At 51.1% G+C, this 14,773-nt stretch overlaps 1 protein-coding gene across 3 annotated transcripts in view; it reads right to left on the reverse strand.

The window, feature by feature from the left end:
- The window catches only part of ATP2B4 (ATPase plasma membrane Ca2+ transporting 4), a 92,777-nt gene extending 78,421 nt beyond the window's left edge, over positions 1-14,356 (reverse strand). For all 3 annotated transcript variants that reach the window (XM_037497261.2, XM_037497260.2, XM_037497258.2), the window contains exon 1: positions 13,931-14,356. The gene's annotated coding sequence lies outside the window, so the exon portion shown is untranslated. The remainder of the gene's footprint in view (positions 1-13,930) is intronic.
- Between the last annotated feature and the right edge of the window lie 417 nt (positions 14,357-14,773).

Raw genomic sequence — 14,773 nt, forward strand, 5'->3', positions numbered from 1 at the left:
GCAAGATTCCTTAGCACTGGTCCTGACAGCACTACTTCTGGGAGAGGAAAACAGAACAGGAACGGACCAGGCTGAAGCTCTTCACCTACCATCTCTTTACCTGCCACTCAGGATGCTTGTTGCATAAATATCAAGCATAGTCCTAGAAGTGGCACTGAGAGGGCAAGCTGTCATGTGGAGAGGATGGAGCACCCAGCCAGCACTGCAAGCTCTTTAGGTTGGAGAGTTGTGTGAGATTGGGGTGTCTGGGCTTCCATTACTGGGGGATAATGGAGTAGGACCATTTTGAGAATGTACTAAGCCCAAGGGCTCACAGGGAGCAGGTGGGTAGTCTCATGTCAGAATCCATGAAGAAGGAAGGACGAAATGGAGGAATAGATGAAGAAAATGTAAAATTCAATGACTTCTAACTATGGGCCAGGCCTTGGAACATGAAAAAATCAAGTCTGGAAGATGACATATTTTATCTATGGTCACACAGTTGGCCAGGCAGACCTGAACCCAGTTCCACCTGACTCTGTGCTCTTATATAAAACCAGGCTGTTAGGATCGGAAAGACTCAGTGACTGTGACAGAGAAAGACTTGGGACCAGAGTCAGAATTTGGTGAACTATGACCCTGGGGTGAAAGCACACAGGCAATTAGCCTTCTTTCCTCGGCAATGTAGGATCTGGGTGTCCAATTTCCTACAGTCACAGTGCATCCCAGTAACTAGATTTTCCAGCGCTAGAGAAATCTCCTTTCAGTTGCCCCCTCGGATGCCTAAGTGTCTTGGGTCAGCAGGGCACAAGACGGGAAACACCGGTGGGTCTACGGCCATTCTTCCCTTTAATCTCCACATTGAGGCACTGTTCCTAAAGCCCTCCCCCCAATCAAAATAGGCTGTGGGAGTTGAGTAAGGATCGGGGCATATCCACAGGGCTACCCAAATATATTTCAGGGGCACTTTCTTAAGGCTTAGAATATTACCCTTTTTCTTCTGCTCAAGGAAAGTCCAGGACTGCAGAAGATACCAAAGTAAAAGTTACTCAACAAGTTTTTACTGAGCACTTACTATGTGCTAGGTACCATTCAAAGTGCTTGAGATACATCAATGAACAAAAAGACTAAGATCTTTGCCTTCGTGGAACATACATAAAACAAAATCAAAGAGAAAATGGGTCCTTTTTGTGAGATAATGTACTAGAAAGGGCCTGGGTCTTAGAGTCAGTCTGGTCAAAGATTGGTTCAGCTAGCCCTACTAGCCTGATGACCTCTGGGCAAGAGGCTTAACTCATGGAGTGTGAAATTTCTTATCTGTAAAATGGGACAATAACCTGTTGTAGGGGTATGGAAAGGATTAAATATATTATTATATACATATTACCCGGCATATAGCAGGGTTCAAAAGCAGTAATCTTACTTTTTCAAGCCCACTTGTACCTATGGATTCCTAGACAACTTAGGTCATCATCTTTCCCATGTTCAAGAAATATATAGAGAAAGACACCAGAAATACAGAGAAAGATTGAACTTGTGTTGCAGTGGCTGGCGATAGCTTGATAGCACTGTCTTTAACCCCTGCACCACCAGGGAGGCCCAATGCATTGCATCTTAGATGGTAATAATAACAGAAGTGCTAGTCTAAGCTAACAAACATCCATTACATGCTAGGTGTTAAATTGGATTAATCTCATTTAACAGCCCCTGGTGTGGTAAGAGCATACCTGGGTTGCATCCACCTAAGAGCAAGTAATTTCCCCTCTAGGAATAGCTGCTCCTACCCATAGTGCTAGTGGAAGGACAGGATCAGGTGGCCATGTTTGATCAGCTCCATGCCCCTCCACACATCACAGAACTGAGCTGAAATCAGCATCTCTTGGCATTCGGACTGAGAGATTAAGTCAATTTACTTTGGAAGAGGAAAAAATAAAATTCAATGAGACCTACTATGGGCCAGGCCCTCAGAACATGTATCAATCTTTCTTTACATATTATCCCCATTTTCCAGAGAAAATTGAGTTTGAGACATTAAATAAGCCAGAAGGTCATATTTACTTGGAGGTTGAAGCTGCTGCTTGGTTCACCAGATAGGTCCAGTGCATGTGGATGAGGAAGCAGCAGTGTCTATGTGGAAGAGGGTGCTGGAACCCCAGGGAGATGGCACAATGCACCCCAGGTTTACCCCACGAGTGCTGTGACATTTCCCTGTAACCTTCTAACCAAACCCCCTCTTCCTTTCACGTCTTTGAGTAGGTTTCTGTTCTTACTGCCAGATGATCTCTAAGACAAATCCTATACCTGTCTTAGAAGGTGGTTGTTGTGACATGATTTGAAAGCAGCTAGCATTCAGGCGACATTCAACGAATGCTGTCGAATCTCCCCGTGTTCTGTCAACCAGTCAGTCAACCAGCGGTGGAAAAGGAACTCTAGATAGGGACGAGCCTAGGGTTGGACCTCAGGCTCGTGTTTTATGAACATCTTCATTAATTTGTACAATGAAGGCAATAGTATTGACTAATGTCTGTTGGGGCTATTAAATGAGATTAATCCAATTTGACACCTAGCATGTAATGGATGATTGTTAGCTTGGACTAGCACTTCTGTAACTATTACCATCTAAGATGCAATGCATTGGGCCTCCCTGGTGGTGCAGAGGTTAAAGACAGTGCTATCAAGCTATCGCCAGCCACCGCAACACAAGTTCAATCCCTGCGGCTGCCCAGGGAGCTACACACATGGCACAGCAGACCTCTCCTGCTTCGCCCACTGCTCCCCTCAACAGTGTATCTCAGTAGATCTGCCTATTCTGCTCCCCACTCTCTCTGGTGAATCCTCTCACCCCCCACACCTCTGGCTTACACCCCAGTTCTTGAATAAATAAATAAATCTTTTTTTTTTTTTAAAGTGATGCATTGACTTAGGTCTTGAAAAACAAGGAAGGGGAAGGGGGAGACAGTAAGAGCAGGATCTGGGGTGGAGAATGACCGTGTTGTGGAGTGGGGAATGGGGGGGAACTAGAAGAAGAAGTCTTAAGTATATCTAAACCTTTAGCATTTACGGAATGCTTTCGCCTACCATACTTCATTGGTCACCGCACTCTACAGGGTAGATAAGGAAAGGGCTATATGATTTTATATACATTATGTAGCTTATTCTATACATGGAAACACCGAGTCTCAATAAAGACATGAATAATAGGTACCAGCCAAATCCACATCACTCTTTCACCTTCAATGGCACACAGCCTCTGGGAAGTGCGCCTGAAATGAGGAGGCCTGGAAGAGAAACTAGGGGCTTCCTCTGAAAGTTTGTTATTCCAACATTCCGCTCAGACCCCTTCTGGGTATACCAGACCCAGGATGTCTCTGCCCCATCAGGCCGGGAGGTTCCAGGATGGAGGCAGGGAATGGTAAAGAAGGACAACAGTGGATGCCAGCTCCAGAGATAGAGCAGGCTGACTGTGGGACAGACAGACCCAGACTCTGGCCCGGGAAAGGCTTCCTCTGGCAAGGACAAGGGCAAGTCCCTGGCCATCAAGCCACAGGCTCGGTACATGGGCTGCCCTGCAATGGCCTCCCAGGACCCTCCCATCATACACAGTCTAGACCCTATGTTCCAAAGTCAGGGGTTGAAGGTGTTCTCCAGGGCTGGTTCCCTGAAATGCTGCCACCATCAGGGCTTGTTGTGGGCCCCCAGATTTGGCTTGGGACACCCAGCCGATTCTCCTAGCCACTCTCTATCTCCTGGACATGGCTTCTCCCCAAATCCTGACATCCTGCCAGGTTTGCGGTCGGTGCTCACTTCATGTTTGTTGAGTGACCACATGAATAAGTGAACAAGCAAACAAATACAGATCAGAGCCAGACAATAAAATCCATCTGAGCAGGTGCTTTACAGCGGCCCTCCCCTGCTCGCTGCCCCCAGTCAGAGCTCAGTAGCCCTCCCAGTCTACAGTTGCTGAGGGAGAGGTGGCCGTTGGAGTGATTCACCGCCATGCCTCCACTGACCTTTCAGAGGAAGGGGCAGCCCGCAGGCGAGACAGACAGGAGGAAGGCCTGCCCACCCCTTTCCAGGACTTCTGCTTCCCCGCTCAATTATCCGCTTCCCCCAGCTCAGTGCCCACCTCTGCGAGGATGGGAGAGGAAACCAGCTCCATTAGGAGCTACTCAGGGACGAGGGTGGTGCCAAGAGAGCTTCTCCTTTGCATTTTCTCTAGTGCTAATGATCTTAATTGTTAATAATAGCAGCAACAATAACAATCGCAGCACTGCACTTCTATGGTTTTAGCAACTTTCTTCCAAAGTGCTTCCAGCGCATGACCTCACTGTGCCGCCTGCCGCCTGGGACAGGCTGGGATTGGTCTCCCTACCTGTGGGTGGAGAGATGGGGCTCCATGGAGGCTTGCTGCTGCTCTGGGCCACACAGTGATGCAGGGTTGGGATCTGAGACGCAGTCAGAAGACTAGGAGCGGGGAGAACTGGACTCTAGCTCTGAATCAGCCTCAAGTCAGTCTGATGTACTTGCGCAAGCCTCGAGGTTTTGGTTCTCACTTGTGAAAGAGGTTATGGACCATTTCTCCTGACTCTATCCTTTTCAAATGCTCTGGGGCTTGAAAAAATGAGCTTCCCTGCTCCAAAGCAACCTCCCCGGTACCAAGGTCAGAAAGCCCCTGGAAGTTGGCACGCCAGCTGTGCCTGTCCTAGCCACCTAACAGGTGTCTTTGGAGGACCCTCCACGAAGTCTGTAGTACAGACAGCAGGGAGGGAACGTCAAAAACCATCCTGATGGCCCACGAGCACCAGGAGAGCAGGCAAGCTGCAGATTGCTGCCGAGCCCAGATGCCATCCTGCCCAAGACACCCGTGCCGGCTCAGACAGGCTGGATGGACTTCAGAGGGTGGGAGCAGACAGCCTGCCTCACCTGTCTGAGCATCTGACGCTCAATGATGCTTGGAAAGCTCTCAGCAGGACGCAGCACAGCCCTGCCTCTCAACCCTCCCACCCAGCCTGGCCTCCATCAAGTCTGTCTTCTCTCTTCACTCAAATTCTGTTTGGCAGTCACCTCTCCCAAAAAGCATTTCCAGGTGAGCCCTTGCCAAACCCTGGTCTCCACATTCTCAATTAACATCCCTTCAGTTCCCAGCATCACTAGGTCATGTGTCCCTGTGCCAAGAGGCTGCAAGCAAGTGTCCCCACTGCTGTCTGCCCCAAGATGGGGTGTGTGCTGGGGGGGGAGAGTAGGGTGCCTATTTCCTATTTCCTTAGTTTTCTCCATCCTTAACTCACAAGATATGAAAAGGGCACAGGAATAACAGACTAAAGATGGACAGCACTCTGCTCTCCTGCCATGGTCAGGGGCCCTAGCCGTTGCTAGAAAGGCTAATGCTGAAATCTCAAGGTCTGGACAAGGGCTCAAGCCCACATGTCCACTCCCAGGGCCAGGCTGCTCTAATAGCTGGTGACTTTACCTAAATTTCTCTCTCTCTCTCTCTTTTTTAAGATTTATTTATTTATGCATACAAGAGCTGGGGTACAGGCCAGAGATGCAGGGGGTAAGAGGATCCACCAGAGACGAGTGGGAAACAGAACAGGCAGACTGACTGAAATACACTGCTGAAGGGAGCAGCAGGCGAGACAGAAGAGGTCTGCCTTGCCGTGTGGGTTTCTCCCTGGCCGGCTGGGGACCGAACTCATACTGCGGAGGCTGTGCAGTGCTTAACCCCTTGCGCTATCAGGGAGGCCCCTACCTAAATTTCTTTTAATCCAAGATACAGTTAGGATGAAAACCTCACTTCTCCACCCCAAAGAACTGATTTCCAATATTTCCAATATTAATATCCTTGTTGAACCAAATAAAATTGCCCTTTGTAGGTCAAAAGTGGCTTTATGTTGGCAATTTCATATGGTTGGACCTAAAAACTCTTTGGGGATCATGTTCCTGGGCCACAGTAAGCTCCCTGTAGGCTAAGACCAAGCTTTCTTGGTTTTTGGCTTTAAGACATAGAAGAATCATGACCTTGGAAGGTGTTGAGTGGATTCTTTTTAACTGATTTTCCAGGCAGGTGAAATTGGAATCTTAGAATTTGTCTTACTCCCAAACTTCAAGGGTGACTGTCCACAATCCTTGCAGGCTTCCTTACCTCTGATCATCTTGGGTAGGGAACGGGAGTGAGCTGTAGATTGTTAGACTGTGCTAGATTCTCAGATAGAGTATGGTTTGGGCATTGAGACTTTTTCTCCTTTGCAGAAAGGAGAGTCCTGAATCAGGTATGCCAGTGCAGAAGACAAAGGTTCAGAGACATCTTTAGTCAAAATCACCAGTTTTCTGACCCCTAGTCCTGTGCTCTTCTGGAAGCCATGGAAGCGCAGAAGAATCATCTCCCTGTCCGCCCCCTTCCAAAGTCCTGGCTCCTGCTCTTCCATGCTCCCTAGCAAGACAGCAGAGGAATTGACTAATGGATCAATATCCCCTCTTCTATACGAAGAGCCCTGAGTCACGCCAGGCCTAACCCTGGGGCTTCCAGGGAGGAGAGAGAGATGTGAGTAGTCCTGAAAATCTGATCTCTCTCTGCAGCTTGAAAGACTGGGAAGGCGGGGTGGACGGCGAGGCAATGTGGGTCACTGACAGCACAGCTGGTGTGCAGCCCCCGGCGTGGAGACCTAGAGGTCTTCCGTAGCCCAGATAAGAAGGTTCAGGACAGGCACAGCTGGGTTCTCTCAGAATCACCTAACCATACAATTCAGAAGGGATGTGAAAGGTTGGTCAGAAGCTACCTCTGAGCTGATGGTGGATCCCTCCTTTCACAACTGGGGACCCCTCCACCATGGGTAGATGGGTGGCTCTGGAAGCCCATCCCTAGGCTTCTTCCTGCCCAATGGCATGATGGGGGATGCCAGCTCCCACTTGTTACCCCCTGGCCCAGCTGCCCACCCACCTCACCTTAGCCATCTGGAAGGAAAGCCTGGTGACAGTCATGGGGGTGTGGGGGTGGGGAAGATGCCTCGAGGGCAGCCATAGATGGAAGGTCCTTGCTGTGCTGTGTGGGGGCTGGCAAGCTTAGAACAGGGTCCCCTGTTGTTAGGAGTTTGGGAGGAGAGTGAGGAAGTCCAGGGGTCCAGGAATCTTTCCTGGATTGACTTTTACACGCTATCATTAGTAAAAATGTAAAATTGTAAAAATTAGCTATTATTAGTAAAAATGTCAAACCTGAAAACATTAAAAAAATAGTACAATAAACAACTTAGCTTTACCAATTGTTCACATGCCTTCTCTAGTCTATGCAAGTGTGTGTGTGTATCGTGTATCATATGCACATACACATCTTTTGAAAACCACTTGCACACGCTTTGCCCCTAAATGCATTCACATAATCTCCAAGAATAAGGATATTTTCCTGTAAAACCATGATCACACCTTAAAAATTAATGAGAATTACATATCATCTAATACCTATGTTAAAATTTTCCCGGGCCTCCCCGGTGGCGCAGCGGTTGAGCGCTGGGTTGCGAAGCTGCCCGCGGCCTCTGCGGCGCTGGTTCGATCCCCAGCTGCTCCCCAGCCACAAGAGGAGGGTCCCACACGGCGCGCAGACCTCTCCTGCCGCCCGCTGCTCCCCTCAGCAGTGTACTTCAGTCCTTCTGCCTGCTCTGCTCCTGGCTCTGCTCTGGTGAATTCTCTCACCCTCCCGCGCTTCTGACTGTACCCAGTGCATGTATAAACAAACAAACAAAAATAAATAAATAAATAAAACATGCCCCTATTTAAAAAATAAATAAATAAATAAATAAATAAAATTTTCCCAACCGTCTAAAGATGTCTTTTATAGTCTCTTCTTTTCCTCACCTAAGATCCAACTAACTGTCCATTGCATGTGGCTGTAATGTTTCTATAGTTTCTTCACTTGATCTTAGCCAAAAGGCCGAGAAGCAATCCATCGTTTCTTTAAAGAGAGGCCAGTGTCCATCTCGCCACCCTTCTCCCCAAACACAACATTTCTATGTGTTTTTAGGACAATCACTTGTTGGAAGTCTCAGTCAGTTGACATGTAGAATGGCTCACATTCTAGAGGAGTCTTTTGTCTCATGATTAGATTCAGAATAAATATTTTGGACAAGGATGGGATGATGTATACATACAGTACATCAGGGGGGTTGACACCAGGTGCTCACCAATGAGGCCTGGCACTTGGTTCAGGGAGTCAGAGCTGATCACCCCCTCTAGAGACAAGTTCTTCCTTCTGTGAGGAGTAAGTAATGCATGGTGTTGAGGCTAACTTTTCACCTAGTGGTTTTAGCATCCATTGGTAAGCCTAGAGAGTTCTCTCCCTGCTCCCTTTTAACTGTAAGAATGGGCTCATGGAATCTTTCAGTGTGTCCTATAGCTATCATTGCAACTCCTTTTGGTGCTCAGTGGGAGCCCCATTAAGCCGAGGCCCGAGTCCTTGTCATGAGTCTTGTCCAGCCTGTGGATAACTTTCTCAGGCCAGACTTGGAATAAGCCACTTCTCCGCGGAACACTGCTTTCTTTCAGTGGGAAGAGGTTCTTAGAAGTAAAAATCTTGGCACAATGTATGTTCATGCTACTGGGTAGCATTGCTTCTAGACCCTTCTAATGGACAGATCTAGGAGATAAATAAATACTCATAATCCTCACCTTCCTCTATTCCATATTTTTGCCTCTCTTCATCCATAGTGAAACACTGATTCTAAAAATTTCAACATAATTACTCACTTGATCTATTATAAAATAAACAAAAGTTTTCAAAATATTTTAATAAACTTTCAATAAAAGTTTTCAATAACATAACTAATAACACACCTGCAAAGTAAAGTTCAAGAATTTTTTGCAGTTCTTTTTATACTTAGAATATATATCCTGGGCCTCCCAGGTGGCGCAAGGGGTTAGTCTCAGCACTATGAAGCTATTCCCAGCCATTGCAGGATCAGTTCCATCCCAGGCCAGAGAGCTGACCCACATGGCGCAGCAGACCCCTCCTGTCTCGCCCACTGCTCCCCTCAGCAATGTATTTCAGTAGATCCACCTGTTCTGCTCCCCACACTGTCTCTGGGTGGACCCTCTCACCTCCTCGCACCCCAGTTCTTATATGCATAGATAAATAAATCTTAAAAAAAAAAAAAACGAATACACATCCCACTAAGGATGTAGAGTCCTAGGACACTAGGCTCCAAAATTAATTGAATTAATTTTTTGTAAATAAATTGATATTCAGTTTGGTTCATTGTTTATGTTATAGTCAGCTTTAGGGTTAACTTTTCCCTTTCTTTTTTATCTAATGTAATTCTTGAATAGGTAAAATATTTACCTAGAAAACTCCCTGAAAAGGGATAATCATAAGATATGATTGCCATCTCTATTTCCTTCACCCAGTTCTCACCTACCCTCTATAATCATTTAAATTGATTTATGATTTGATCTGTGTGTATGTATGTGCTTGTAAAAAATATTCTTATTTCTCTTGTTTTTCTAACCCCAAAGTAGCATATTACATATATTCTTTTGCATTTTGCTTTTTCCACTTAACAACATATCCTAAAAATTGTGTTACCTCCATACATAAGACTCCTACTTATTTTTTTGGTTGCACAGTACTCCACTATGTGGCTCTACCGTTGTTTATTCAATCAATATTTTAAGGATGGGCACTGGGCAGTTTTCAATGACTTCCTATTACAAACATGCTTTAAAATATCACCTTGTGCATGTCTTTTTGTATTTATGAATGTGCATTTTCTGGGTATATTTCTAGCAACAGGATTGCAGGGTAATACATGTGTCTATTACTTAGTAAAACCATTGTTTTTACTAACATCCCCTCCATAGGGATGACATGTGCACTCCTGGCATTGATTTTACAAACTCTGTGGATCTTACCATAAGGTGCCCAGAGCTGAGAGCTTCCCTGAGGCTACCTGGGAGCCCTTAGACTCCCCACCAATTATTTCACCACCCACCTTCCCTCTGCCAACTCCCTAGTAATCTGCCAAGGTCAGAGCAGGGGGGTTCACTGATTCCATTCCAAGTCCATTTTCCTGACTTGTGCCAGAGATTTTGTACTTAAGAAACCAGAGCAGAGAGAAGTGAGAAGGCCAGAAGACATTAGCCAGAGAGAAAGTAGAATGAGGAGAAGCGAAGGAGAGGAGGGGCTCCTCACCCCTGACACACTGTTCTCATTCCCTTCTTCTCCCCTCTGGCATCCCCACCATCTTCCCCAACACAAATTGCCCCCCAGTAACGTCTACCCTGACCAGTCCTGGTTCTAACTAGATTCTAGCTGGTTTCCTTCCTCAACCCATGATCCTGCGGGCTGAACACAGAGGACTGGCTTGAAGTGGAGGTAGAAGTAGGAAGCCCCCCCATCTCTGTTTTATGTGCAGAGGAAATAAGGCAGTGGATCCAGAAAGGGAAGGGGAAAGAAGAGACAAAGAGAGATGCTGGGACAGGAAGCATCACACTGCCTCTTGGACCTCAGCCCCAGGGCTTGCTCTAGTCTCTGTCCTGTTCTACAGAAGAAGGGAAATGAGTGGGGAAAAGATGTCACCCCCCACACCCCCACCCCCATCTGACAGGGCCCAGATAAATTCTGCTTCCCTCAGGTCCAGAGACCTGGCCTTTCTCTCTTTCTCCTCACCCCTCCCCACCAAGTACCAACTGGGGTGGCAGCTGCTCCTCCGAGGAGGGTAGGGGGAGGGAACTGGGCTGAGGGAGTCCTGTCTGAGAGCAGGCTGGGGAGAGGGTTCCAGGGCAGGCATTCCTCCAGGGAGGCAGTGAGGCATGGGCAGGGCAATCCCTTTCAAGGTCAAATCAAACACTTAGGGTCAACTAAGCCAAACATGCTTCTTAGGGCTTTGGGGATCAAGAGTGAACATACCTTTCCTCCCTCTAAATTTGGGGGATCAGCACGAAGGCTTTTGGGCCCTGGGCCCAAGGCCAGGATCATAATAAAAAGGGAAAAGGACTCAACAGGGGGTTTACTGAGAGAAACCACCTTTGTGAATAAGAGGGGGTGTCCCCAGGCTGCAGAACTGCTTACAGGGGCAGAGGGGCCAGTGCTGGGCAGAGCAGCCCGGGGTCCGGCTTCCTTGCCAGACCTTCCAGTCCAGGGGAGTGGAGGAAAGCAAGGTTCCCCAATATCCTTGCTTAGGGATCCCCCTTTATCCCCCACCCCATCTCACTTCTTCCAGCTCTCACCCCTTGGGCCGACTCAGTGCAGCGTTTCCCGCTAACGGCACACTTCCCTCTTGACTCTTGCCATCCAAGACCATAGAAACCTGACAAACCTGACTTAGCCACTCCCTCCCACCATTTTTGTGGAGAACGGGGTTTTCATTTGCTGGGGGGTGGAGGGTGAGGGAAGAGCACCTCAGGAAGAGCACCAGAGAAGTTGGGAACCAGCCCAGCGAGACAGATTCCCAGGCTCCTCCAAAATGTCACTTTCTTCTCCCAACAAACACGCCTAAAAGCGCTCAGGCAGCGTGCAGGGTGCTGGGCGCCCGAGGGGTAGATCAAGCTGTGCCCCTTCGACCTGACCTTGAGTCAGGGACCAGAAGGCGGGAACTGGAGGAGGGGCGCGAGGCTCAGGCCCGACGGAGGCGGGAAACCTCCGCTCCTCCGCCCGGCACCGAGTCTCAGAGCGCGAGGCGGAGGGCGGAGTGGGGCGCGGGAGGGGCTGCGACGGGCGGGGCCGCGGGGCCGCGCGAGGGGGGGCGGCGGGTTTGCAGCAGAACCAGCCGGCCCCGCAGCGGCCGGGGCTGCGGGGAGATTCCTCTGCAGCCCGAGTCCGTTCCCCTGAGCGGGCGCCTCGCTGCGCGCTCAATCCCGCCTTGCTCCGGGGGGAGAAGCCAGGCCCGAATCTGCCAGTCTGCCCCTCGGCCGAGCTCTGATGACAGGCAGGCTGGCGGCTGGAACGGTGGGGGGAAGAGCCCCCCAGACAGGACAGGGCCCGACGTGATTTCGGGGCTGTATCTCAGCAAGATGGTGGTGGGCAGGATGGGGGTCCCCAGCAAATGCAAAGAAATCGATCCGCCTTCTCCCCTCCTACAGAACAAGGACATGGGACCAAGTCTTGGGTCCCCAGTCCGCTGGGGAGAGCCTTGTTCCCCCTCTCAGGACACGACCATGGAGGAGGGGTCTCGCCTTGGGGTGCAGTCAGATCACACCTCCAACACCTCGTAATGAAAATGGGTTTCTCTCGTTTCCCTGGGCCCGCTCTCCTCCAAGTCTTTTGCTTTTTCCTTCTTTCCATTTTCTAGGCTTAACCGCTCCTCCAGCCCGCCTGGCTGAGTCCCAAGCAGGTGCTTCCTTCCTCTCGGCCCCCGACACCCACAGATGTGTGTGCTTCAGATGCAGGACCCACCTGCCCCCCAGCCAGCCCTCCTGCCCACCACCCTCAGCCGGCAAGGCGGCGGCTCCCCACCACCTCCAGCTGCCGCCTCCTCCCCGGGCGCCTTCCTCCCCGCCCCCCACCGCCTCCGACCCATCCCAGCCTGGGACGGCCGGGTCTCTCCCCTCGCCCCCCAGTAAAGATGACCCCGAGCAGAGGGGGCTGGAGCAGGGCCTCTAGGCCGGAAGCGCAAAGAGAGGGGCACCTCTGGCGAGGGGCTCCAGCCTGGAGGGGAGGCCTGAGAATCCTGCCCAGACACCCCAACGGAAGGAGGAGATGGCGCGGCAGATAAGGAGCATTTCGCCTCCCCCAGCGGTGCCAGTGGAGTGCCCGTCCATCTCTTCCACTGACACCCCTGCCCGCCCCGGGGGCCAGGCAGCGCCTCTGCAAGTTATTGTAAGTCGGGCAGGAATGCCCCGGAGGGAGGTGCCGCGGGCGGGCGGGGCGCGGCCACTCCCGCGCCCTCCGCGCGCAGCCCCCGAGCGCGGCGGGTCCGGCCGCGAAACCCGCGGGAGGGAGGCCGCCCGCCGCGGAGGGTGCCGGCCGCCCCGCCCGGCGAGAGCGCGCGCGCGCGCGGAGGCAGCGTGAGGGACAACCCGGCTCTTCATCCAGGCGAGGCCTCGGCCCCAGGCGCTCGCGGAGCCGCCCCAGGATGCCGGTGACTAACGCTGACCGCCAGACACGCAGCAGCCCGGTCACCGGCCTGGAAACGGCAAACTTCCCAACTTCACTCCCTCGTCCTTTCTCCCCTTGGGGACCGAGATGTTTGGGGCGGTGCCCTCAGAGACACTCATACAGTTGGTTCTCGGCGCTCTGCACACTCAAGCAGCAGCGACGAGGGAACTCCCAGCTTTTTCCACAGCTAATTATAGACGTGAAAGTCTGAGGATGTTTTGCAAGCGGCAGAGAGAAACTGCTGAGGTTTCTCTACAAAGCCAAAGAAATTTGATGTGTGCACCCCCCCCGTCCCTACCCCCCCCTTCCCGGGCCGCCACCCACCCCCAGCGAGCCCCTCTCCGCCCCCCTGCAGCCCCCCTCCGTAAAGATTTCTTACTCGGTTCTTTTTTTTTTTTCCATCCCTCCTTGGGGCTTTCGAGAAAGGGAACAGACACGGAAAATATTTTTGCAACAGTTTTCCATTCTGTCTCCTTCCCAAGCCCAGGGGGATGGGGAGGGCAGGAACGGATGGGGGGCGGGGATGCTTTTTCCAAAAGCTCAGTTTGGGTGTGAAAAAGATAGTCCCTTCCTTTTCCTACCCCCCGCGGCCCAGAAATGTCAAAAGCTAAGAAAAGCCAAAGAAAATCACTTGTTTGATTACATGGTTTCTCAGAACTGAGTCTAGGAAAGAAATACAATATTTGACAAATCTGTGTGCGAGCGCCACACACACGCGCGCGCGCGCGCACACACACACACACACACACACACACCCCAGTGGCAGGAAAAAATGCTAGGAAGAGGAAATTCGGGGAGTTTTAGAAGCCATGGAGAGGAAAGAAAGAGACAAAGTTTGCAAATAGCGAGTCAATTCATTCTCTGCAAGCCTACCTCTCTTTCTAGCAAAGATCCAGGCTTCTCCAAGCGGGACTCTCCCTCCGGGTTTCCATGGACGGGCTAGGGCGGGGGTGACCACCCACCGGTCTCCCCAATGTAGCAAGCGCGCTAGAGATGCCGGCTTTGGTCTCTAGCCTTCCCAGCTACGGCCAGGGAGTGGGCTGGGTCTCCTCCCCTGGCCCTCCCAACGGGAAGGGTCGCTCAGGTTCCTGGAAAAAAATGGGTGCAGGGGAGCTGGGCGGGTGTCTCTGGTCTTGCTCTCCTCTGAGGGATGGTTCCCCAGGAAGTTCGTACGCCCCTCCCTCAACCCCCAGCTTTGGACGGTCTCAACAGCAGAGCTGTCTTAAGAAAATGCTTGTCATGGCAACAGCTCCAGCCAACTCGGGCCAGACTCTGGCTCACCAGCTCCCCGGAGCAGGGCGGGAGGAGAAAGGGGAGGGGCGGGAGCTGGGGCGCAGGCGGGACTTGGCGGGGGGCCGGGCGCTTACTCTGCTCTTAAGGTGGCCCGGGGCGGGCGAGGGCTGCTTCCTGCTTTGTCTTAAGGGAGAATGCGGAAAGGCCGAGGAGGAATCCTCTCCTCTCGGGCTTCCTCCCGCCCTGGCTCTCACTAGTTGAAAGGGAAGGGGGCGTGGGGGGGGGTTGTGGAGAGGTGGGGAATGGATGTGGGTGGCAGTGTTAACCGTTACTGGGTGGAGAGAAAAAGGAAGCTTCTGCAGGCAGTTGGCTTCCTGCGGCTCCTACCGGCCTGCAACCTCTTACTAGCTCAGACCCAGGACCCAGGAAACCACGGTGTGTGCGGAAACTCACACCACCCCTCCCACCATCCTGCCCCGGGGC

Source organism: Talpa occidentalis, unplaced genomic scaffold, assembly GCF_014898055.3.
Source record: "Talpa occidentalis isolate TD23 unplaced genomic scaffold, MPIMG_talOcc4v2.1 talOcc4.8, whole genome shotgun sequence".
Classification (NCBI taxonomy): Eukaryota; Metazoa; Chordata; class Mammalia; order Eulipotyphla; family Talpidae; genus Talpa; species Talpa occidentalis.